Consider the following 23,833-nt stretch of genomic DNA (forward strand, 5'->3'; position numbering starts at 1 on the left):
ATATTTTAAATGGCTTCCCATCTCTGCATATTAGTTGTATGCATAGGAAAAAATCAGTCTGAAGCACAGCTCCCATTTGGTGATTTCCGTTTGAAATTACCCTTTCTTTCATCAAAACAACAGAAAGGACAGATGTGTGCTATTAAAAACAAGATGTTCTTTTTCAAACTAGCAACATCATCTCTGGAACCCACCCTGCTGGAGCAGTGCTTGCAGAAAAACTAGATTCCCACCAGTTAGCTGCTGCTAACTCTTCCACTTCATTCCCCAGATTACTTGCAGAACAGCTGGCATTAGCCACCCTTGTTTCCTTTGATGCAAGAAGTTTGCGTTTCCCGTTCTTAGATTCCTCCACACCTGTGCTCCCAGTAACAAACAGTGATCAGCGGTGAGTCACTTGACACCCTGTGTAACTAGTGTTGGCTTTGCTCCTGGTGACATGTGCCAGCCTGAGCGGAAAAAAAAATAATTAAAAAAGTAGACCCCAAAGGCATGATAACTTGAATTATTTCCCTTCAGTCCTTCCCTTCCTGGAGTGGAAATCCACCTTGTGTATGGAGTTCATGAACTGGAAACAAGCTGCTGACTCTGTGGCTGCTATTGGCTATGAGCCTCCAAACCTCAGCATTCGAATTGAAAACCAGTCCTCTCTGGTTAAGCATTAAGACTCGCACACTAGTTTTAATCGCTGAGCTTCCTTTCAGGACTAGGAGATTATAAAAGAGTTGCCAAGACTGTCTTGTCAGTGGTCCATGTTCCCATGATACCTTAGCTGACTTGACTTTGAAGTGGGCTGTAGATGAAGATGCTCTCCATTCTCTCCTCTACAAGTGCACATTGCAGGGGTCTGAGTGCCACTGAGATTACTGTCAACTTGATTAGTTGACACCAGCTTTGATGTGGACTGAAATGCTGAGAGCAAATTGTCTCTACCCCTCTAAAAGTTACTCAAGAAGTTATTGTATTTGTTCCTTCTGAATTTATGAATTGGCTATGAGCCTCCTGCTATGGACGTGATCCAAAGATCACTCAAATAGAAGGGGGAAGGGCGTCTTAAAATTCCTTCCATCAACTTTGGGTCAGGCTGTCTTTTAAAGATACTTGGCCTCTCTTCTAATCTGAACCAGGTATTCTTGAGGACCGTGCATATCTTTTCTGTTTCAGAAGCTTTTGCATTTCACTCCTACTGGCATGCCCAGTTCACAGTTCCTCTCATTTGGTATGACTCGTGGTCTGTAGAAGCAGGTTGGTTTTCATTACTGCATCAGACATGGAGAGCTACCAAGACTGTATTTTAACAGAAGGTGGAATATATCAATGTTGTACAACTGAAGTTAGAGCCAACAGCATATTTTACCTTTAAACTAGTGAGTCTACCAAAGCCAGTATTTTTTTAAGCTGAATAGGGACTGTACATCTGTTGCAGTACAGCTGGAATACACGTCGTTAAGGGCAGGGTGCCCTCTCCAGGGGCTGGGTGTAGTGCTTTATATGCTGTCCACCTGCAATGAACTGTTTTCACTTGGCTGAACCGATCTGTGGTCATGGTTGAAAATAAGCAGATTTGTTATTTAATACCTTTGGCAGACTGACAGGGAGTTATAGTAAAAAATCTAGAGCGTACTCGGTTGGCATCCCGTTCCCATCAGGAAGGGCTCATGTCACAACAGATCCCTGGGCTTGTCCTCTTCTGTTGTACCTGCTGAAGAGAGAAGAACCCTCAGGGGATTGGTGTTTATTGACACCAGTCTGCAAAGGATAATGGTAGTACCACTGCTTCCCAGAAAGAGCTTTGGCTGCCGTCTTTGGCGAGGGAAATAAAGACAGTGTTTTGTAGCCTGGGGTTCATGGGTTCCTGATGCAGGGAAGTGATGCTGTGTTCGGTTGTCCTTAGAGGTCATAGATCTGCTCTGCTGAATGCGGGAGGGCAGGTCTCTTCTGTTTCTCTGTCAGAAATCCCCCCAAAGGCAAGAGCAAACCTCAGTCGAATTGCTTCTCATACAGGCTGGTAATTTATGTGGCTCTTTTGGCTGGAAATGGGCTGAGCTCCAGCCTTTCTCATGCTGCTTGCCCTGTAACCTCTGTTCCTTTCCCGATTCCCATCCGCATTGTCAGAAATGGGCAAGCTCCCGTCTGCCGCCGGCCGGGCTGCTGCCGACCGGGTTGCCACCGGCCGGGGCTGCTGCCGGCTGGGCTGCTGCCCTCCCAGTGGGGCAGGGCTCTCCCCGGCCCCACACGAGATGCTGGCAGCTCCCTTCCCTCCCTCTGCCCAGTCCCTACGGGCTGCAGCGCTTGGATGTTATCCTTCGCTTTCATCCTCAGAATTTACCTAATCCAGTGATTACAGCTGTTGGTGTTTTACCAGAAAACCTCTGCATCTGTCTGATGGGCTGGTCGGGGTGGTAAGGGAACGAGGAGTTTTCAGCCACTCCAAACTTGGGCTGAAATACAGGGACTTTTAGCGACATTTTCACCCGAGTGCTAGCGGTAGCTGTTTATGAAGCCAAGAATGTGTCTCTTTATGCCACTTGAACACTTTACTGAGGGTGAGGGCACAATTAGTCATTCAGCAGGCAAACATCTGGTGCTTTTGCGTGCCCCGGAGCTCCTCCTAGTTAGCAGGCCTCACCTTGGCCTGGCTAAGCTAGGAATGTGTTAGCACAGGCATTTTAATTTTATGCTTTTAACCAACACCATAAATGGGCAGAGGGGTAAAACTTCATTGCCCATGTGGTCTTTTCGAGTTCTGTATCCTTGCATTTCTAGATCCCAGCTCATTCTAGACAATAATTTATCTCTTTAGGGATGTGCGATAGATAAAAGAAATAGGATTTTCAGAGGATTTCTAACCCATTAACTCTGTCCTTTCAGGCCGAATAGCAGTCAGAAAACCAGGGAGAATAAAAAATGCCCTTATGCAATTTCTATTCCTTTTCTCCCCATGCTTGGCCTCTCTTCTGAATCCCAGAGTCACCCGTTTAAGACAAGCAATTCATGGCTGATAGTTGAATCCCTGCCAAACTTCTTCCTTTTGTTCCTTTTCTCTGCCTTTGTTTCCTTCATCTCTGGCAGCCCACCTAGGCTTTTCATTCTAGAATGACAAGAAGTTTCTTTGTTTTCCACAACTGGGGAAATGCCCTTTTCCAAATGCCTCTCCTTGTAGCCCACCTGTAATAACTGGCTTCTTCCAACTCTTAGCACATTTTTTGTGCTAAAACCGCTCACTTTGTCTTTCGTTCGCCTCCTGTCTTCTTCCAGAAGCAGTATGAGATGTGTGATGGGCTCCTAGTCGACCTAGTCTATGGCTCATGCAAGATGTCTTGAAGTTTGAAGCCTGACCTGAAAGTGCAGTACAGCTGCTAGGAATGCAAAGAGTGTTTGTAGACTGAGCCCTGAATTGCTTCAGGTATCTCAGCACATCTTAATCACAACCTGTTTTCTTCATCCAGGCATAGCTTCCAGGCTCAGAGAAACATGGTGCAACCGCTCTGTTGCCTTGCACAGTGCAAGGAGAAGTTATAGTTAAAGTGACCCTCACCATCATTTAGAAAGTAAAATCTCTGTGTTGAAAAAGCTTCACTGCATGGTATTTCATTAATATGCAAGGTGACAGAGTTTTGTACACAGAGAACTTGTGCTGTCTGTTGTTTAGCATACATTTATAGAGACTAGTAAGCAGAATGGTGGGGTCTTTTGACCTTTCGACCCAAAGAAGAATTATTAGTAAATCATAAGCTAATTGGAATTGGAAAAGGGCTGACAGCAAGCCTATCCCTTGCCAATGGGGGATTGTTCCTACAATGCATTTTCCCCTCTTGGCTTTAAATAACTGAGCATCTATTGCTTCCCTTGGGAAAGCGTTCCATTCACCAGAAGTGAACTCTGTCTAACAGCCAGTCTGTATGTTCCTTAATTTTCTTCTCCCAACTAAGTCTTTTTAGATTTTTATGCTTTTCCAATATTTGTAGATGGCTCTGTAATTATCATATGTCATTTCAGTCATCAGTGATCAGTGTAAGCTTCATTCTTAGAAGATGCTGTTTATGCTGCTTCAAATTTCACTCTGGAGATGTACACCTTCTGGTGCCACTAATTAATGCTCAGCTCAAACTCCAGCATGTCCTTTGATAAAGTGTTTTGTGCATCGTATGTGCTCTGAATAAAACGGTAGTTCTGGATGCCTTTGAAAATGTGGCACCAGAGGCCTGGAGCAAGATGAGTCCACTCAGTGGGAAGCCACTAACCCCCCTTTTTAATGTGAATATTAACACCTGTTGATGTGGTAGCCCTAGGAAAGTGATTTTGCTTGTCAGGGTAAGTCAGGACAGCTTCTGAATGGAGGTCTGTGCACAAGAGGTGCACCTTGCTTTTCCCAAACTGTGTATGGGTGTGAATATGTGTGTGTGATATATGGGGCAAATGTAGCTAAGATACTTCAGTCTTCCCAGCTGTGAGTTAGGGATAATGTCACTTGTAGGTGCTATTTTAAAACCTTCAGAAACGAAATGCTAATCACTACTGCGTCAAATGGTTCCTTATCTTTAAAATCGGCTCATGTACCACCCGGTCCTAGAGAAGCTCTTCCTTTTGGCTGTGTCAGATCTGAATCTGGACATAAAGCAAAAGAGTTTCAGAGGAAAATACTCCTCTTTAGACTCTCCTTGCCGTCATTCAGTTTGATGATTAGGCTACCCTTTTATTTCAGCTCAACGACCAAGCAGCAATCTGGAATTATACATCAACCCCTGTTTCATATGTTTTATGATTCATTGTAAATTAAAAATAATCCTTTTTTGGAAGCCTGAAATTTTACTGGTGGCCGAAGATCCGGAGAATCCATTTAGAAGAAAAATACTTGTAAAAGTAAGAGAGGATAAAAAGCATCACTGGCTGTGTCTTTTGGTGTAAATCACATTCATTTCATGAAAGTCTTGAACACATCCCTTAAACTTTAATACCTGAATTCCAAGCCCAGCAGTCGGTGGAGATTTTAGCACCAGCCAGAGAGTACTCATAGTTGGCAGGCAGATGGTCCTTTCCCCTCTTTTACATTCTTTTAACGCACTAACACTGCCAGTTGGGCGTTTGAAAGCCTCATTAATTTTCCTTGCTGTTTGGCAATAAGACCTTGCTTGTTCCTTGCTGTCTTCCATTACTGAAACCTGTGCAGTTTTCAGATTGCTCCAACTTGTTGCTTTGATGTGGGGCTGGATTATTCGCCTTGCTCAGGAACCAAATGGTGGGGATGTTGAGTGATGCAGAAACACGCTGGGATGTGATGTCAAAAGCACAAGTGGTTAGAGTGTGGAGAGGAGAATTTGGTGTGTGATGCAAGGAGGGAATTAGAAGTGAGAGAGAAAGGGTCATGTCAAGACAATAGTGGTGTTAGATCCAGCAAACTCAGAGGAAACTGTAGCTTTCTCTGGTTAAATTATCTTTGTTTTGATGTTGTGGAGTAACCAGTTTGGTGTTTCTCCATACTTTCTGGAGAAGTCTCACATTTCTGTGGAGTTCTAGAAGGACATGATGCATTTAAAAATACTGCGTTTGCATAACTTCCTCCACGCCCCCTCCCCAAAAAAAGAAATGCTTTACGATATACCCCTCCTTAGTAAAGTGAATCTGCAGAAGTGGCAGCAGAGAGCTGCATGTTGAGGGGTTTCGAATGGCTCCATATCTCATTATCCAAGTTACAAGATGGGTTTTTTGACTGCCTGCCTTGCAAACTCATTTTGAGACAGGTGTGTTAAAAATGCATGTATCCTTGGTTACCTGGAGAGAGCAGAGGTGCTTTGTAGCTCTGAGTTAAGTTAAACGAATAAAGCCTGTATTATTCATCAAGACAAAATCATTTTCTGAATCTGAAAAAAAGAAACTGTCTTGTCTTTGAAAATCATTTATCTGGCCTTGATTTTCCTGAGGGCAGCAAGTAGAAGTCAAGTTTAAAACAGAGACTAAAACTCTTTTTCTGTGGGATCAAGAAAAGCAAATTGCCAGCAGAACCACTTTTGATCAAATGAGTGTCTTCTGCAGGAATTGACTCTGCTGCCTGCACAGCACAACGTTACAATGTTCATCTGCTCTCCAGTCAGTTAGCATTGCTTCGCGCTCTTCCTCTTGGTGTGCCTGGCAAATTGAGAAAGATGGATGTGTAAAAGGTTTTGTCTTTCTCACGTAGACTTCTGGAAGGTGAAGAGCTCACTGATAGATCAACAGTAGTTGCATCTGTCAGCATGTGTACAGAGAAACCACCGGCGCTAGGAATTCGTGGTAACAGCACCTCTGCTGATGGCGTGGAAAGGCATTCATTGCTTGTTTATGTCACGGCTTGAAGGGGACGTGACTAGCATTCTGCACATCTTGACCTGGGGTGTGATGGTCTGGGTTCTCGCAAGTTGAGAAGAGCCAGATACGACCAGGTTTTTGGCACAGAATTGGGAGTGATAATAAAGACTCATGCACTAAGTGCTCTGCCAAAGGGTAGGATGTTGCTGGAGTCATTATCTTTAAGGTAAGAAGTAATTCTGATATCCGAACTGTCTTATCATGGTCAGTATCCATCCATTTCATACCTCGTCGCTCTTTGCTTTTGAGCCCCTGAGTCTTGGACAGATTGCAAATTGGAGCAATTTATATTCTTGCTGCCATGGTGAGTTACAGAGGAGAATAAATCTCCAGAGAAAGGTGTGTTGGGCTTGTGTGTGAGTAGGCACGAAGCAGCATCACCGAGGGGACCAAGGCAGCCACAGCTGGCGGGGATGTGTGTGTGGAAAATAACAAAAGTGATGTATTGATTGATTTTCCTGAGTTTTTACACTAAGAGAGACTGTCTATGGAGAAATTTCTCCATACAAAGAATTAGGATTGATGAGTTTGGAGAATATGGATCCATATTCACTTTTGGCCTATCAACTTCTTCTAAATTACCCTTCTCAGACTTGTAACAAATAAACTCACTGACCAGCCAGTAAGGCACAGCAAAAAATAATATCTATTTTTTGCCCTAAAAATTCAATCAATCCCTTTTAATCCTTGATGCCAATGGTATTGTTATTATTTTTTCACTTATTCTCTCCTACCAGAGTGGCAGGTGGTAAGGTAAAATCCAAACAAGATACAAGCAATATTTAGCCTCCTCTCCAGGAGGAAAAGTTCCAGATGTTCCTTATACAAGGAGTGCCCAAGATATCCTGTGCTTGTGTCTGCATGTAATTCTTCATAGCATTTCAACTGGTTATAGTATTCCTTATCTTCTCTCCCAAAATATTTGTGCATCTGTATGACATGCTGTTAAACAGGTACTGTTTTCCACTCCAGATGTGACCGTACTGCTGGACAGGGTGGAATGTCTCCTAAGGGTAGTTCACAAAATACTTCATCACTCTGAGCATGAGATATTTCTACCAGTTATAGTACATATCTTGTATCCTTAATAAATCTCAGACTTATTTTCTTTAAAAGATTTAAAGAAAATCTACCATTTCTCTTACTCTTTTGTAGACTGTATAGTTGTCACCCAGATTCTTGCAATAGCATTTTGTCTGGCTATTTTCTCCTCTTCATTATACAGCAGAACTTAATTGAACTGAATGAACTATACATGAACATGAAGTGGTGATTACTCAACCCTGCTCGTGTTAATTCACAAATATAATTTAACAGTTTAAAAAAAATCCTAACTTCACTCAGTAGTTTTAAAGCATCGATCACAAAATTAATTAGAGCTTTCTGAATATGTCATGCAAATTATGCATTACACCCCCAAACACATATACCATATAGAATTTATAAGGCAGCTGCAGCTGCCTTCAGTATGCTGATGTGACTGTCAGGGAAGGATTATTGCTGCAGCTGCCTTCAGTATGCTGATGTGACTATTTACGTCATGCGACCATAGCGTAATGAGTTACTCTTTGGTGGCTCATTCTCTGCACAGTGGAGGCTGCCATCGAATGTGCTGCTGTCATTGAAGATGAGCTGGACTCCATCACTCCAGCTGCTCATCTCAAAAATCTTCCTGGAGGTTGTTTTATTTAGGTTATATGCTTTACTTCTTGTTTGCAATGGGGTAGGAGCACTCATAGAGTCAATTTTTGTGTTCATCTGACAAGTGGTAACATGCTACCACAAGATTTACTGTTGGTTTTTTTTTTTATTGCCTCGCCATAGCTATTGCTTAGATTGTAGTTGTTGTAGGTTTTTATTTGCTCCTTATTAACACACTTGTTTTTGAAGTTTTTTCTTCCTCAACTGCTGCTCCCCTCCAGTCCTTCTCTCCTCAAATCTTGTAGTCCTGACTTAAATTTTGGCCAGGTGGTTTTATTAATTTTTAAGTAAGATGGCCTTTGAATCTATCAGGTAAGACAAGACGTAGAAAAGCTGCAGGATATTAAGAGTCCATCATTTTGTGATAAGCCCATGTATAATGCCAAGCACAGAGGGGACCTGGTTCCTCACCAAGGCTGTGGAGTCTCAAGTACCTCTCAGAGATGCAGGATTGGGATGACATCTCCAGACTATTGACTCTGCTCCCTGCTCATGAAAGATGGTAGGTTGTGCCGTCCTTAATACATATAGCAAGACCCATTTTTAAATCAGTGTCTTGTCCCCACTATTCTCACTGGAAAGTTGTTGAAGAAACTCAGTCCTTTGATAGGCAGAAATGTTTTCTAATGTCTATGCTAATTCTATTCAGACATAGCTTATAAAATTTATTTTCTTGTATGAATACTTTCTTTTAACCTAAATAGCTCTTTTATACCTGATATATTTATGGTCAGTAATCATCTCCCCTCTCAGCTTTTGTTTTACGAGGCTAAGAAGTCTAAGCTCATGAGATTCATAAAGAGTCTGATAGCAAGAGTAGCTTTTTTTCTGGGCCTACTCAAGTTTGAATTCCTCTTCTTTGGGTACAGGATAGAACTGTACTGTACAGCTCCATTATTGCTTTCCCACCTCTGCTAGAAAAAAAAAATGTTTTAATGTTTTGTGTTCAAATGTTTTAATACAAGGATGTGGGTTTGTTTGTCTTTTTATCAGCTATGCCCTGTTAATGGCTCAGGTGCTCATGAATGCAGTTATAAACCCAGGTCTTTATCTTCCTCTTTCTAGCCAGTGATATCTACAATATTCTTGCTGGTTTTTAAATACATGACCTTGCCCTTTGCATTATTAAACTTCTTGCTCCACACCTCTTATGTTAGGTATGATATCATTGTTCTCTTCTGTACCACCAATTTTTTTGAACTGTGAATCAGCATCACCTTGCATTAGAACATGGCAATGAATTAAAAGTGTGTGAAATGTAGAACTCAGGCTGCAAGTTGCTTGTGTAGCTCTTGCTGAGCGTCTGCTTCATCTGTTGGGACTTGGGCTGTAATGAAGCTACAGAAGTTGCAGTCAGAAAGTTTTCATCTTTCAGCTCATGGTAACAGACCGTACTTTTAACTCTGAATGTCTTTAGTCAAATTCCTAACGTACCTGTCATGTTGGTTTTCACAGTGTTACAAGATCTTGTGCTCTGCTGAACTATTTCAGTGCGTGCACACTTGAAGGTCCTCAGTGTTTGCTAAGACAAAGCTGCTTTGCTCAGGACAGCTTTTCAACAAACGTTTCAAAAGATATATTTCAAGATGGGCCTGTGCAGAATTCTTTGCAGGACTATAACCTAAATCACTTTCAATTTGATTATGATATAGATGCAGTCGTGTCAGGCTGCCTATGGGTATTTATGCTTCCCTGTGTGTGTAGGATTGGGAAGTCGCCTGCTGTGACCCACTGTCATTCCATTAATGAAATTGGAGCAAGCATGATTTACTTCAAAACAGTGGGACTCCATATGGAATAAATCTATGTCTATGTGGAGCTCCTCACTGGAGCAGGATTTTATGCAATATTACTGAATCTACTAATCTAAATATAGATTCGAAATTCTGTTTATTGGCAAAACCTGAAGCCGGTCAAATTCCACATCAAAATTGTCTATTGCAGGATCCCACTGACCTACTCAGTGATTCAAGTGAGGTTACATCAGGGGATGAGTCGGGCCAGTTAATTTACCCTTGATGACAGCAGTTGTGCTGCTGATCTACACAATCGGATTGTGTTTTGGCATTGGAGGGACTCTGGGGAATCTCACGTGATCTGCGCTGTGAAATTAATTTGATAATGCACCATTGTTTTCCCTGAGCTTGATCATTCATTCCCTGCTGCAGCTAAGGCCCTCAGGACTGGATTCATCACGTTTAGAAACCAGCTACAGCTTTCCATTTACAGGATGTCAAAATCCCTGTGTGGTCTTTCTCTTAAAAAAACCCAAAGCACAGCAGTGTGTGCAAAAGGAGCCCTGATGGAGGGTTCTGCCAGTGAGGGGCACATTATCATCCCTCAAGCTTTACAATTTTACTAGGAGCACTGTAATCCATAATCACTGCCCCATGAAAAGCTGGCATCCAGTTTCTTTAGAGCTGATCATGGGTGAAGCTGCAGGTGCTCATTCATGAAGGAACTGATGCAATCCATTCTGATGAACACGAATCCCAACAGATTCAGGGGGAGCATCCAGGCCCTCCAGGCTGCGGTCTTCCCATATCATGCCTGCAGATTTTAGCCGTGCCAGCCAGAGGCATCGGGCCAACTTTAGTCTTGGGGTAAATCCATTAACATCAGTGGAGTTGCCTGCACCTACGTGAGGCTAACTTTGGCCCACTGTGGCTCAAGTTCTGTCACTATTTCCGCTAAGGCCTTTTCTTTATTCACGGGTTTAGAAGCTGGCTGTAAAAATGTGCCCCATGCTGACATTTGGCATACAGCATCTCCTCATCCTGGGAGCACGGATTTTCTTCCTCTGTAAAATAAAACAAAACAAATAGAAACCCCAAACCTCATTGAGGAATTTTTATTCTGATTTCCTGGATTAGAAATAAGTAGGAGTTTGTTTTGGAGTCTTTCCTATTCACCTGTGTCTCTGGGGTGGCTTTGTGTTAGAGATTGTTGTATGCATGTGTACATACATACAGAGAATCTCTTCTTGTGCATGATGTCAGCTTGTACTGTCTACTTTGATAGTCGGGGCAAGACGACCCTTTTAGGAAATAAAATGTATGGCTTAGGCCACTGTGTCCATAAATTAGTGGCTTGTCGTAGCTTTTTTCTGGTCCTGTATCCCTTATCTATATCACAGCAACTACTTTCAGCAAATATATCTCTTTTTTTGTCTTCACACAAGGGTTTGAGTCTTGACAAATTTATTCGTTTACTTAAGTATTCACACAGGCTTTTGTGCAGACAAACTTCAGTTTTAGAGCTGCTTGAGAGAAATTAATTGTGGTTTTGCATGGCTATCGTCTGTTGGTGGCCAATGGTGCAGTGTAGACAAGTCACATGTGAGTCTGAGTGAATGGCAGAAGTGTCCAGTAAACAAGGGGGGGGCTTGAATGAGTCAGTTGTGCAGACGCTCATGCCAAAGCATATTTACATGAGCATTAATTAAACTACTAGGATTTCCTCTGTGATATTTCTCTGCCTATTTTTTTTTTTTGCAAATGCAGTTACTTTATGGACAACAATAAAATCAGCATCACAGGTGTTGGTAGACAAAATGCATTTGCAGTGTTTGTCAGGAGGAACTTGCTGGAGGGAGTTCAGATAAAAAGGGAACCTGCCTGGTGCTATTGCCAACACCTGGGGGTGAGACCAGCTGAGAAGTGGGTGCAGTAACGGGAGACTCTGATTTCTGCCCTCAGGTGTGTCCTGGATCCCATAAAGCTACAGGAGACCACACAAGGGTAATTAGGAAATCTAGGTGTGGGAGGGGTGTATCTACCAGCATATTTATCTGTTTCACAAGGATATGGCAAATTTTGAAAGATAGTCATGCCCATGCCTTTTAAACAGCTGTACTGATTTAGGTTGTTACTGTCTCTCAGCTGTTCATTATCTGCTGCTCAGTTGACTGATCATGTAAGTATTCCTAATTTGTTTCAGTACAAAGTGAAACAGTTCATTTAATGAAGCTTTTAATTAAGCTGATAGCAAGAAGGGATGGCCAGATCTTAAAGCACTATTGTTTTCAGAAATGGAGATAGGACGATGGCTGCAATATTTGCAAAAGCCTATGGAGGTACAGAAGTGGACGTGATGGTTGAGTTCGTATCTTTAAGATGCTTTACCCTAAATCCATAGGATATACTGTTTCTAAAACACTTTATGGACTGCTTTCTCTCCTCTCTGTAAAAATACAAAGACCTGAAAAATAGAGCCAAAGAAAACTGGAAAAAAATTATGTTCTTGTAAAATGCAGGCTCACTGGAAATTGAATCCAGGCATTGCAGGAAAACTGTAGGTTCAGACTGAACAATACTTGTGTTCCTTATTGTAGCGCTTACATGGCCAGTGATGGAAAAACCCCAGGGTTCACAGGTTCTCTTCTTTAGACGAGAACACCTTCACAGGTTTATCCAGTGTATTGCCTTTTTTAGCTGACAAAGCATCAGTCCTGGGGAAGCATATGCTCACGGACCTGCGAGCAGTAAGACCTTGTCTGGTTCTTTGTAATGAAAATATCACGGCCCATCTGCTTTTCAGTTGTAGAGCTGTCCTGGTTGGTGTCTCACTGGCAGACCAGCTGCAGGGAGCACTAGATAGATGCACATTTAGTATTAATTTAATGTACATACACTACAATCTAGTACATTTTCACACATGCCTTTGATAACCCTTATGCTTTAGTCTTCAATGCTTCTGGGGTTGGGGAAAAATCAGGCCCTGAGGGCATGTTGGCTCCGCTTTTGAAGACTCTGAGCTTCAGAGGAAGCTAATGGAATCTGTGGGTGCTCAGGACTTCTTAAAGCTAAGCCACAGGTTGTGGTGTATTTGCTCATACAAAATTAGTACCTCATCTGCAAATAGTTCCACTTGCTTCAAAGCAGTCATGGATCGAAGAAGGCAGTTCTCAGTAGGAGTGAGCCTTAGGGCCAGGTGACTGAAGTCATTAGAATAAAGGAGCGTGAGCCTCCCAGGGAAGCCTCAGCTCTTTTTGAAATGGTCAGTCCGAGGGTGTCTTGGATCCTGATGGGGTATTTCTGCATGTTGCTGACCTGCACCAGCTGAAGATCTACTGGCCAAGCTAATGAACATATTTTGCTATGTGAAGACCTATTATTACATGATGTTATTATTTACAAAATAGAATGTAAAACCCAAAGTTGCCATTATGTTTTCCATATATTTCTTGGTTCGGACCAAAACCTCAAAGCTAGTTTTACTTTCATCTTTAATCAATTTCCCTTTCTAGCTCTGCATTTTCTTCTTTATTGTCTTCCCTTTGTGCTCCTAGAATGACTTTTAAGTATTTGCACAGAAATAAAAACAGGTGGAACTGTTTCTAGGAGTCTTCCGTTTAAAGAAAAGCTTGATATTGTTATAAATGTTGGATGAATAACTAGTTTAACTTTGAAAGCACTTTGTGATGCTCACTGTGTCATAGAACATGTATTTGTTAAAACAATGCAGCATTTTTCATGGCCTCTGGTTTTTACTGCTCTACCCTCTGTATGTCCTTTACTGAGTGTCTGATCATTTTGGTACCTGGGCACAATTGGGGCTTGATGCATTAGAGTATTATGGTTTTGTTTCTCTGCTGCCTATTAAAATATGTGCTCTAGTTCAACCTGAGATTATGGCCAAAATACAGGAATTACAGGTGGTATTCTGTACCCAGGGTAATTCAGGAGGTCATAACAGCCTAATCTGGCTGTAAAAAAAAATTTAAAGTACTGCAAGGTGCAAAATATTCCAGAGTAAAGAGCCATCATTAGAGAGGAAACGAAAATAGTCTAGTTTGCTTAGGCAAGCAAAGCTGAGGTGGAAAGGGGATATGCGTATCCATAAATATATCACAGGTGTTAATATCAGGGAAGGAAAAGAGCTATTTAAGCTGAAGGACTAGGCTGGCACACCATTAGATATGTATACATGGGTTGTGAGTAAGTTCATACTGGAAACTGTAGCGTTCTGGCCACTGGAGAAGTGAGGGACAGGATTCTGTCACAGCTTTTGAAAAGGGGACTATCTTTAATGTGTATCATGGTTGTTTATGAAAGGGATCAATAACGTGGTTGTGTGTGAGAGCAAGAGACTGGATGACCCGGCGGAGTTCAATAGAAGAGCACAAACAGCCAAACTTTTGTTACATGCATTTAAGTGTCCAATTCAGACTGACGTCAGCAAACCCCAGCAATGTTACAGTTCAAATCGTCCTTAGTTTACCCCATTGCACATATTTCCATGACTTTGTAGGGGGTGAGATCTGGATATTATGTGTAAGATCTTACCTCACGTAAAGTAAAACTTGACATTCTCGTGATGGCCAGCAGACTGCACGGTAGGAAAAGAAGTATGTTCTCCTGCTTGTCACTACTCTATTTAGACATGACTGGGTATAATAAATCTCTTGAGTTATCTTCCATATGCAGTATTCTGTATCTTATGAATCCCTTGAGTGAAGTTTAATGAGAAAGCAAGGTCACAGAACACTAAGGGAAAATTGCCGTCTTCCAGCCATGAAGACAAAAAGATTGATCCAGTCAATAGCCATTCAAGTCAGAGGAAGCCTTTACATTGATTTCTGTGGAAACTGGATCAGAGCTGTAGTGAGTAAATTACTGTCTGGTCTCAGTACCGTGTCTGTCTAGTATCGTGATATAACACAATTATATCTGTGAAGACATTTTACTCTGTGCTTTTAGGCATAAGGAATAAAAGGAAAAGTGATCCCAGTTGGAGGATTCTCCACAATGCGAAGGTCATTAATTTTTATCTGGAGCTCTGAAATATAATTCAGAATGCTATTGAAAATGCACATTGGCGTTTGTGATCTCTTCTTTAGGAACAGTCATTTTCCTTCTCAAAAAAGAGCAGATAATCACTCTTCTTCGATCAGTAAGGAAAGCTCTGTATATCAGTGGTTTCAATCAAATGCTGAATTTTTGTCCTTGGTAATTTAAACTGAAGATGAGTCCAGGCTGAAATGTTGGATCCTAAACCCAAGGCTCTGGGACAGGTTTCTAGATTTACAGCTGGGTTACTCTACCAGGGGAGTGGCTGTCTCAGCTGACACATTATTCCTGTTAGTTGAATCCAGAGCAAGATCTACAGAGCGGTGCTGTTAGAGTTGCCCTGAATTATCAGTGCCCTCTTGAACTAGCTGTAGCACAAGCACAAATCATGTTGCTGAAGGCCTACTATGAACTCTGGTTTTGAACTCCATTTTCAAGATGGTGACCTGGGGCTCAAAGGCTGAGGGACTGAGCAGGTGTCAGTGGCAGAGCAGGTATTGAACCTGGATGGTCCATGTTGCAGTATTTAATTGTAATACCATCACTTAGGTCACTGAGCTACATTTTAAATTTTCTTGTCAAAGGACTCCCATGTCTTCTGAGTTACATATATGGAGAAAATGGCATTTTTTTAGAAAAGCCCTCTTCCCCCTCACATTTTAAGAATATGGTGTATGTTGGGGGCTGCCAACAGAAATTTCTTTTTAATCTCTTCCATTGTCAAACAACAGACCGTAGCCAAGGAAAGGAAAAAGACATGAAAAACCACAAGTGAAAACATATTGCAATCCTTAACATTTTAGGGATGCCGGCTTATTTTCCAATTATGCAGGCAAGACTGTCCCTGTTTCTTCTGCTATATAAATTGAACTACCAGGTCTTCAGGGATGGGACCCTCTCATTAGAACACTGTTTGGTGTGTTAGCATTTTGTTTCAGGGTCGTCCACAGAGAATAATTGAATCTGACTATTCTGTTTGTCTGTGCAAATAGACGCCTCATGCATTCTCTTCGGTAGCACTGCAAAGCCTCCACTTAGTATGCACACACTGCAATGGGGGCTTAGCCTGCCCTCCCCTGCGTGGAATATGGATGTACCATGGATGCATTTGCACACGCTTACATCAAGCTGTGCCAGCAGGTTTTTATTTTGCACCATCACCATGGGCTTTCCATGGCTCTGTGGGTGAGGGAAAGCTGATGTTCTTTCTGCTTAGATGTGTTTAACCATTGCTAAGTTGGAGATGTAAACATTTTAGGTGTGAGAAGATACTTGGACCAGTGAGGAGCGTATACTGTCTGGGCATCTACAGAGAGCTCCCTTAACTCCTGAGAGCCATCCACCACCCACTTGCTGTGGAGTGCTGTGAGCCCTGTCCTATTTGGTGAGCCCCTTTTGAAGGTGCAACTTGTCAGCGGATCCTTCAGCTCACGCAGGGGCCATGCTTGGAGCAGGAGATCAGCGCGGCACTGCATCCCAACATGGGTGTGCACTTCCCAGAGCTTTTTCCTGCCGTGTGATCCAGTGTGTCAGGCACATCCCCTGTGTTAACTGCTGGGGCAGAGGAAACGAGAAGTCTGCAAGTGCCAAAGTTAGAAGCACGTTCTCTCGTATTGCTCAGGAACGTAGAGGATGTTCCCACGGTACTGCTGCTTCCCATCTTCCACCCTCCTGAGACATTTCAGAAAATACAAAGCTGTCTTCACCATTTTCGCCGTGTTCTCTCCAGCTTGTAAATGTCAAATCTGTGTTCCCAGTTCTCTTTGGGCTCTAGCTGTGTTGGGGTTACTGCCCTCTTAGGTCAGTTGCTCATTAGGTGGTGGGAGTACTCCCTGCTGTTTTAGTGCAGATGAACTGCATTAGGGTATATACTGTTTCAACTCAAGTTAAATGACCTTTCTGCTTCTGCTCTCCATTTGTTGCTGATGTTTGGCTTTGCTGGTCCCATTGCACTGGGAGCTCACATTTAATTCCTTGTTTGTTCTCGCCCCTTAATTCCTTTCTTGGAAAGTAGTGGCTCTGCAAGCAGTTCTTTATCCTTCAGGGATGGCCTGCATTCTTGTCTCTGGGTGAATGATCTGCCCATTTGACTAAATTATCTAGGTTTTTTTTTGAGTGGAACGAGCCTATAAAGAAGTTTAGAGCGCATTGTACACTTGCCTAGACTGTGGAGACCAACTGAATACATTGCTTCTAAAAGGCAGCTCCTACTTTCTTCATAGTCCTTAGCTAGGTTCTTTTTTTTTTTGGCTTTAGTTGCACTCTGTTCCTCAAGAAATGAGAAGATGATCAAATTCAAAGAGTTAATATCTGTGGACCTAAGTGCTGCTATTTCAAGTAAGGGCCCTGGCCCCGTGCTGCAGGGTTCTCTTTGGCATATCTTAGCTCTGCAGATGTTCTCTCTTGTCACTCTTCGTGAGATGTCACTTGTCACCCTGATCAGCTCTGGGCTGTTGGGATCAGAGCTCACATGCTGTGAGGAGAGCAGAGCTCAAATGCTGCAGTGGTCAAAAGTGCATCTTTGAGATGGGCTGAGTCAAAACTGTCAGGGAAAAAGTGACCTAATGAGTGTGCAGATTTGAGAAGCGTCTGTCCCCTCTCTCTATATTGATGAGTTTACCTCTGAACTCTGTTGCTTAGATGTGTCTCTGGCATTTTCAGCAGTGTCACAACAACGTTGGTAAGGTAGGAGCTTCTTCAGGAGTTGGAGCTGAATAGTTTTCCTTTCCCTAAACTGGCGTCGAGCACACCCGGCAGAGATAACTCACAGGAGCCTTGCTGTTAATGCGACCAGAACTGGAACAGATAGAACATATTTGTGAATCAATTCCTGACTTCCCCATGCATGTCCTTATCCTCTGCCGTTTCAGCAGTGTGGTGGAAGCAGATAGTATCCTGAAACCTTTTTTCTTCTTTCTCTCTATCATGAAACATGCAGGATATTATAGACGTCAAATCAGAAATGCGTACTAGCGTATTTTATGCACAAGCTAGCTTGCTCACTCTGCCCTAGTAGGAGATATTTAAAATAAACCCAGCACATTCAGAAACACTAATGCAGCAGTTGAAGGGAGTTGACCGTAGCAGCTTCCTGAAAGACAAGTGTAGCCTAGTGTATTTGGCGCTGGCCTGGGACTGGGGAGTGAGGTACTATTTCTGTCTCCGCTATCAGTTTTTCCTGTGCACTGGAAAACAGTTTCTCCATTTGTAAATACAGACACTTATCTCCTTCAGGAGAGCTGTTGAGGAAAAGTGTGGGAGAGCTGTAGGAATGAATAACCTGCTTGGTGCTGAAAAGAATCTGTAATTTCTAATTTTCGTATTAATATCTAAGCAGGCTCCTGTTCTGCCTTTCAGTAAGACTGAGAGGACTCTGATAGGAGTGGGGCTTCAGCATATGGGATGCTTTTCAAACACGCAATGTAAGTCAGACCCAGCCCTGAACAGATGGCAAAGTGCTCCGTACAGCTATACCTCATGCCCTGATGCAGTGAATGGGACACTGCTGCTATAAACAGCTTGCGGGATAGATGCCTAATTAAAGAGAAGAGGCAACAAGTGAGCCTCGCAGTAGCAGGGAAATGGGGAGCTAACTGGAGTAAGTGGGAGTGGTTGAGAAGTCTAGATTGTGCACAAGTGGATTTCAACCTCTGGTTTCACTTAGTCAGAAAAATTCAGCTCTCTATGCCTGCTCTTCTGCTTCCACTTAAAACTAAAACTATTTTTTAAACCTCTGTTTATCTTCAGAAACCTGTTTCTGCCTGTTTTCATTTTGTGTTTTAAAATTACTAGTTTAACCCGGTAAGACTTACCATGGATTTTCTTAAGGGGAAGAAATGGATTCTGCAATTTCAAGCCAATAACGATCTGTTCGTGTACAACATGAAAGAAAGAAATCGAAGGAATTTTTTGACAAGGAACAGACGTCTCTGTAAACTAATCTTTTCTAAGCCAACTGTGGAGAGGTTTAGCTTTCTGGTGTTTCCCATGAAAGCATACATAACTCAGAGCTGTTCAGCGGTTTCAGGTCACTTGATGGGATGTAATTAGCATTCTGTAATGAGCTGGCGAGCCTACTGATGGTCTTGCCAGGGAAATGTTTAGGAGTCTGCAAAATGTACTTTGTACATCACACACAATTGTTCGATCCATTAAGACTTTTCTCCTCAGCTCAGATGATGCATTTGGTGCATTTATATGGATGTGGTGTCTATATGGAGTATGGTGTGGCTGCTGAGAAGAATGTGACAATACCAAAATTGGTGGTTCACTAACAATTCAGTTATTGTGAGCTGCAGGTGCTAATCCCATTGATGGTGTAGAAAGGAGAAGCTGTGAGTACACAGGGAATGCCTGATTCCTGCCCATCGTTAGAGAGAGATGGTCCGTGGGAGAGCAGATGTCTTCTTCGGAGCTGGTCGCTGGAGTTTGGAAAGGATCTCAGGGAAATCTGCTTTAGACTTGGAGAGCAGTATATAGCACATGTTTTCTGAAATACCTCCTGACTGTGCATGCTCAGCACTAGCAATAATTTAGGCCCCAATCCAATAGCCACAGAAGCTAATGGGTGTCTTTCTGTTAACTTCTTTTTAATAGACCAGGCCCATAAAGAGAAGACAAGCGTATTTTTAAGAGCCTGCTAATCTGTGGAGCATGTGTTACTTTGAGTGAAATCCCCTAGCACACTGTGAATGGAAGATTTCCAAAAATACCAAAAAAAAAAAAAGAAAAAAGAAGAAAAGAGTAATATCATTTGTGGAAGCTAAGAAACTGTAATGGCTGAGAAAGGAAAGGTCAGCTGCATTCCAGGCTAAAGACTGAAGATCTTCATGGTTATGAATGTGCCTTTTCCATGTGTGGGAGTTTTGAAGATGCCTCTATATTAATTATATAGGGGAGAAATTAATAATAACAAGAAACCCACCCAAACAACTCCCAAACCTCCTCAGTTTGCCTCAAAATAAATTGCATGAGTGTAAGGAGCAAGGGAGCCAACTTCCTTACAGACAAAAGGAATAAAGGTCTTCCCTGCTGTTTCATAATCAACACAGCTTTTGTTGCAAAAATATATTCTAAATGTCAAAAAATAATTTGATACATGGCATTATTACATTGCATGTTTGTATAACTTTATTTCATATTTATTTTTAAAGCCAGAATGTTCTATAAACATCTCACCTGATTTTCTGTTGAACTATAGAAGATGGAATTTCACCTGCTAATTCCAGCATTAAATCCAAAAATATATGACTTTGCTAGAACATACCTATACTAGGAAGTAATTAAAACTCAGACCATGCAAGAAATGGCCAATCTATGGCATCTGAGGTTGCACGGCTAGGTGAAGTGTAAAAAAGTCTGCTGTTTCCAGTTCGTTTGTCTAATTTCACGTTCTAGAGCTTTGATCTTGTTATACCTTTGTCTGCCAGATTAAAGAACTGCCTAGGATCAGATACCAGATATTGTGTAGGTACTTACAGGCTGTGATCAAATCTCCTCTTAACCTGCTCTTTGGTAAGCTAACAAGATTGAATTCTCTAAATCTCCCACAGAAAAGCGTGTTTTCCAGACCATGAATCAGTCTTGGCCATTTGTTTGATACTGTTGCACCGGTGTGAAATTGGAGGTGTCCAGCGGAGAATCAAGCTCTGCTGCTTTATTTATTTTATAGAGGCTCTTGTTCTTTGAAAAATATTAGGCTTTAAATACCTTCCAAAATGTGACCAGCTCTGTATTTCTGCCAAAGAAAAACAGACAGTACTGTAGAAGCGTCTCCCCTTCTTGTATGAACTCAAAATTGTAAGTATTTGCATACTGGTAAATGTTTCTTAAGCACTTCAGAGAAGCATTGATGGTGAAGTAATGCTCACTGAGCCCCAAATGGTGCTTGGAAAGCTTTTGGAAGAACCATGAAATGTTATGGTTGGGAGCAATGGGATAGCAATGCCAATATCGTGTTTTTATCAGCTAGGTAACTGAATTGTCTGTCTTCGTGATCCTGTTTCTACTGAAATCAGTAGGGAGTCCTCCACAGACTCCCGAGGAAGCAAGAGAGTACCTAAACACTGTCATCTCTTTGGAGGCTGTACCTGCTTGATCCAGTCATCTCTTTTCCGTGGCCACTGCATTTCATTTCTGAGCATTACAGTGACACTGTACTGTAAGTAAGTAGTGACTTTCAGCTGAGATCTGGCTGCAGATTTTGCTGGCCCAGACAAGGAGGGCCCTCACGTGTTTGTTCGGTGTGCCAGTAAAGAAGGAAACTTGGCTGTCGGCTGCAGTGACACAGGGTCAAAACTGACAGCCATCAAAGCCATCAGAGCTTGGGAGAAGTTCTCTGTGTCATTCACCAGACCTATCACTCTAAAGCCCCATTTTCTCCTGCCTGTGACAGCAGGCAACCGCAGATACTTAGGGCCGGTACTACAGAGCATGCAATGCATCAGCATATAGAGAATTCATCCCTAGAAAGCTTTCCCTGCATCCAGTGCTGATATCTTCTTTAACGTTCCTAACTTAGCCCTAACTTAAGTTACATCATTTCAGCTCATCTTCACCAGAAGATAAATTTCCTAGCTCATGTCAGTGTTAGATTTAGGAATATGGGTCTCTCCAACCCACTTGTTGAGAAATAGTTAAAATTTTAACTCCTTTTCATCTAAACTCAGTGCCATTTGGTGTATGGTTTGGAAGCGAAGGATTAATGGCTCATGGTATAGCCAAAGAAAGAAAGAAACAAACATAGTATGTGTGCTCCCAAAATATTCCAGCTGGAAAGTAGCTTCTGAAAGGAAACTCAGATCCCTTATCTGACTGAGATAAAGTCAAAGTACAGTGAAAAAAATCATCCTTGTGATTTCCCAGTTGTAAAAAGGAATAATTTAGCTGATGTCAGGGAGGTTATACCCGATTGATAACCAAGTCAATGACAGCAAAAGCGAGGAGTGAGCCTCCTTCACCTATGGACCTGCTCCCTAGAGGCTGTTCTTGAAGCTTTCTGGGACTACAAGAAGTTGGTGAGTGGTGAGGGCATTTGGGGTGCTAAAATTTATATTACATGAGCATGAGGAGTTTGGTCAAGGCTTTAAGATATGGTATAATTATCTGTGCTAAAAGAAGTTAAAATTCTGCCCCTGTAGACAGGAACCTGTGTTGCGTAACACGCGCGTGAACATTGTCAAAATCCAACTATTACAATTAGTACAACTGTGGCTGAGGTTGTATTGATCCTGAATGAACAGTGTCTGTTTATGGCTGGCAGAGGCAGCTTGCCTGCAGGATTCACTGGGGTTGGCACATTAAGCACTGTACAGACTAAATGCATGAACTTCAGCCTCCTTCGTTCCGCTTAGGTCTGCTTATATTTCAGATAAACCACCAGCAGTTTGATGTTTATAGTGGAATGCAATCTGAAAATCAATGTTCCCTTGTCTGCTTTCGCCATTGTGCTCCATTGCTCTTTGTGGTCTTATGTTATTAAAATCACATCAGGTGTATAGCTATATTGTATGATTTGGTAGTTGGAACACAGATAACACTTGGATTATTGGGTCAGACGTATTTATTATCCATTCAGAGAGGGTGGATATCTGATGTGAATTTCTGGAAGTGTCCGAGTCGATTTTGTAAGCTGAGAACAGCTTCCCCATCATTGGCTGCTGTGGGCAGACAGTCTTCTGGCTGCCGCTTACCTTTACTTTATCGTATGCTCCACTGGAGCGTAATGAGCATGTATATTGGAAATTGCTTGTTGTGTGTGTGGTGAGAGGAAAAACCATGTACATGGAATCCAGCATCCACTGGATTCCTGGCCAAAGGAAGAGGAGAATGAGTGTTTCTCAATCCTTTGTACATGAAGTGTGGTGCTAGGACTTAGCTTTGGGGTCAGACACTTCTTACTGCTGGCACTAATTGAGTGTCAAGGCCCAGGGAGAGGCATGTGTGGACAGAGGAGAATAGTTCCAGTGAGCAAGTCAGTCATGAGCACTGAGCAACTGGGTGTGTTAGAATGACCTCCGACTACATCTCACTGTCTTACTGTTGCCTTTTTGCCATCTCTGAGTTGTACTCACTTAGCGTGTCTGGATGCTGCCTGTCTCCTTGCTGGGTGTGTGTACTGAGGTGGGTGGGATCGCACGTACACCTCTGCCTGCACGTCAGGTAGGGGTTTCCAGCCATGGGCAGCAGCAGCAGGCAGTAGGCTACAGTACGCCTACCTGGTGCAGAGCAGCATTTCTCGGAAATGCCCAGGTGAGCCCTGGAGGTGCTTGTTTAGCAATCCAGAGCCAGGTGATGACACCAGTGTGATGACTTTTTGGGTTAATCCGTCTTCCTTGGAAGCAGGTTGCATTAGCTTGGCAGAGCAGTTATGTTGCTCCCAAGTGCCAAATGAAAAGTGGTTATGTTGCTCTCGAGGTAGCTTGTTGAGAGCTGTCTTGGGTGTCTGCCCAGCAGTGCACTCCAGACACCTACTCCGGGGGATGGAGGCAGGTTTAAACAGACTTGTCCTTGCGTGGTGAAGAGAAGGGAATCATCCAAACCAGCTCCACAGCACATGGCTGGACTTGCGCAAAGAGGGAGTCAAAGCCAGGACAAGCAATCTGGCCTCACTTGGAAGCTGAGTAATGGAGAAGTACATCTGCGTGTGGTGGCCCAGAACACACCAGCCAGCGCACAAAAAATCCCCAGCCCCTTCCCTTCCTGCAGTCCTCAGTTCACAGACAGAACCTGCAGGTCTGATTCAGAGAGACTGCGAGTGAATCCCCTGCAAATTCACATTCAGTGACCTTCCCTTCCCCAAGAGCCAGCTCTCTGCCCAGCCTTTTCTTGTGAAAAGATTCAGGGTTGTCCTGCACCTCAGCATCTGCACTTAAGCCTGCAAGCCGAAAAGGGGAGATTCGGGGCCTTCCAAGTGAGGAGGTGTGCTCAGCCAGCAGCTGCCGAACTTCTCTATCAGGAGCTGAAACTCAAAGACATAAAACGTTGAATCCAGGTTT

Source organism: Calidris pugnax, unplaced genomic scaffold (assembly GCF_001431845.1).
Source record: "Calidris pugnax isolate Ruff unplaced genomic scaffold, ASM143184v1 scaffold21, whole genome shotgun sequence".
NCBI lineage: Eukaryota > Metazoa > Chordata > Aves > Charadriiformes > Scolopacidae > Calidris > Calidris pugnax.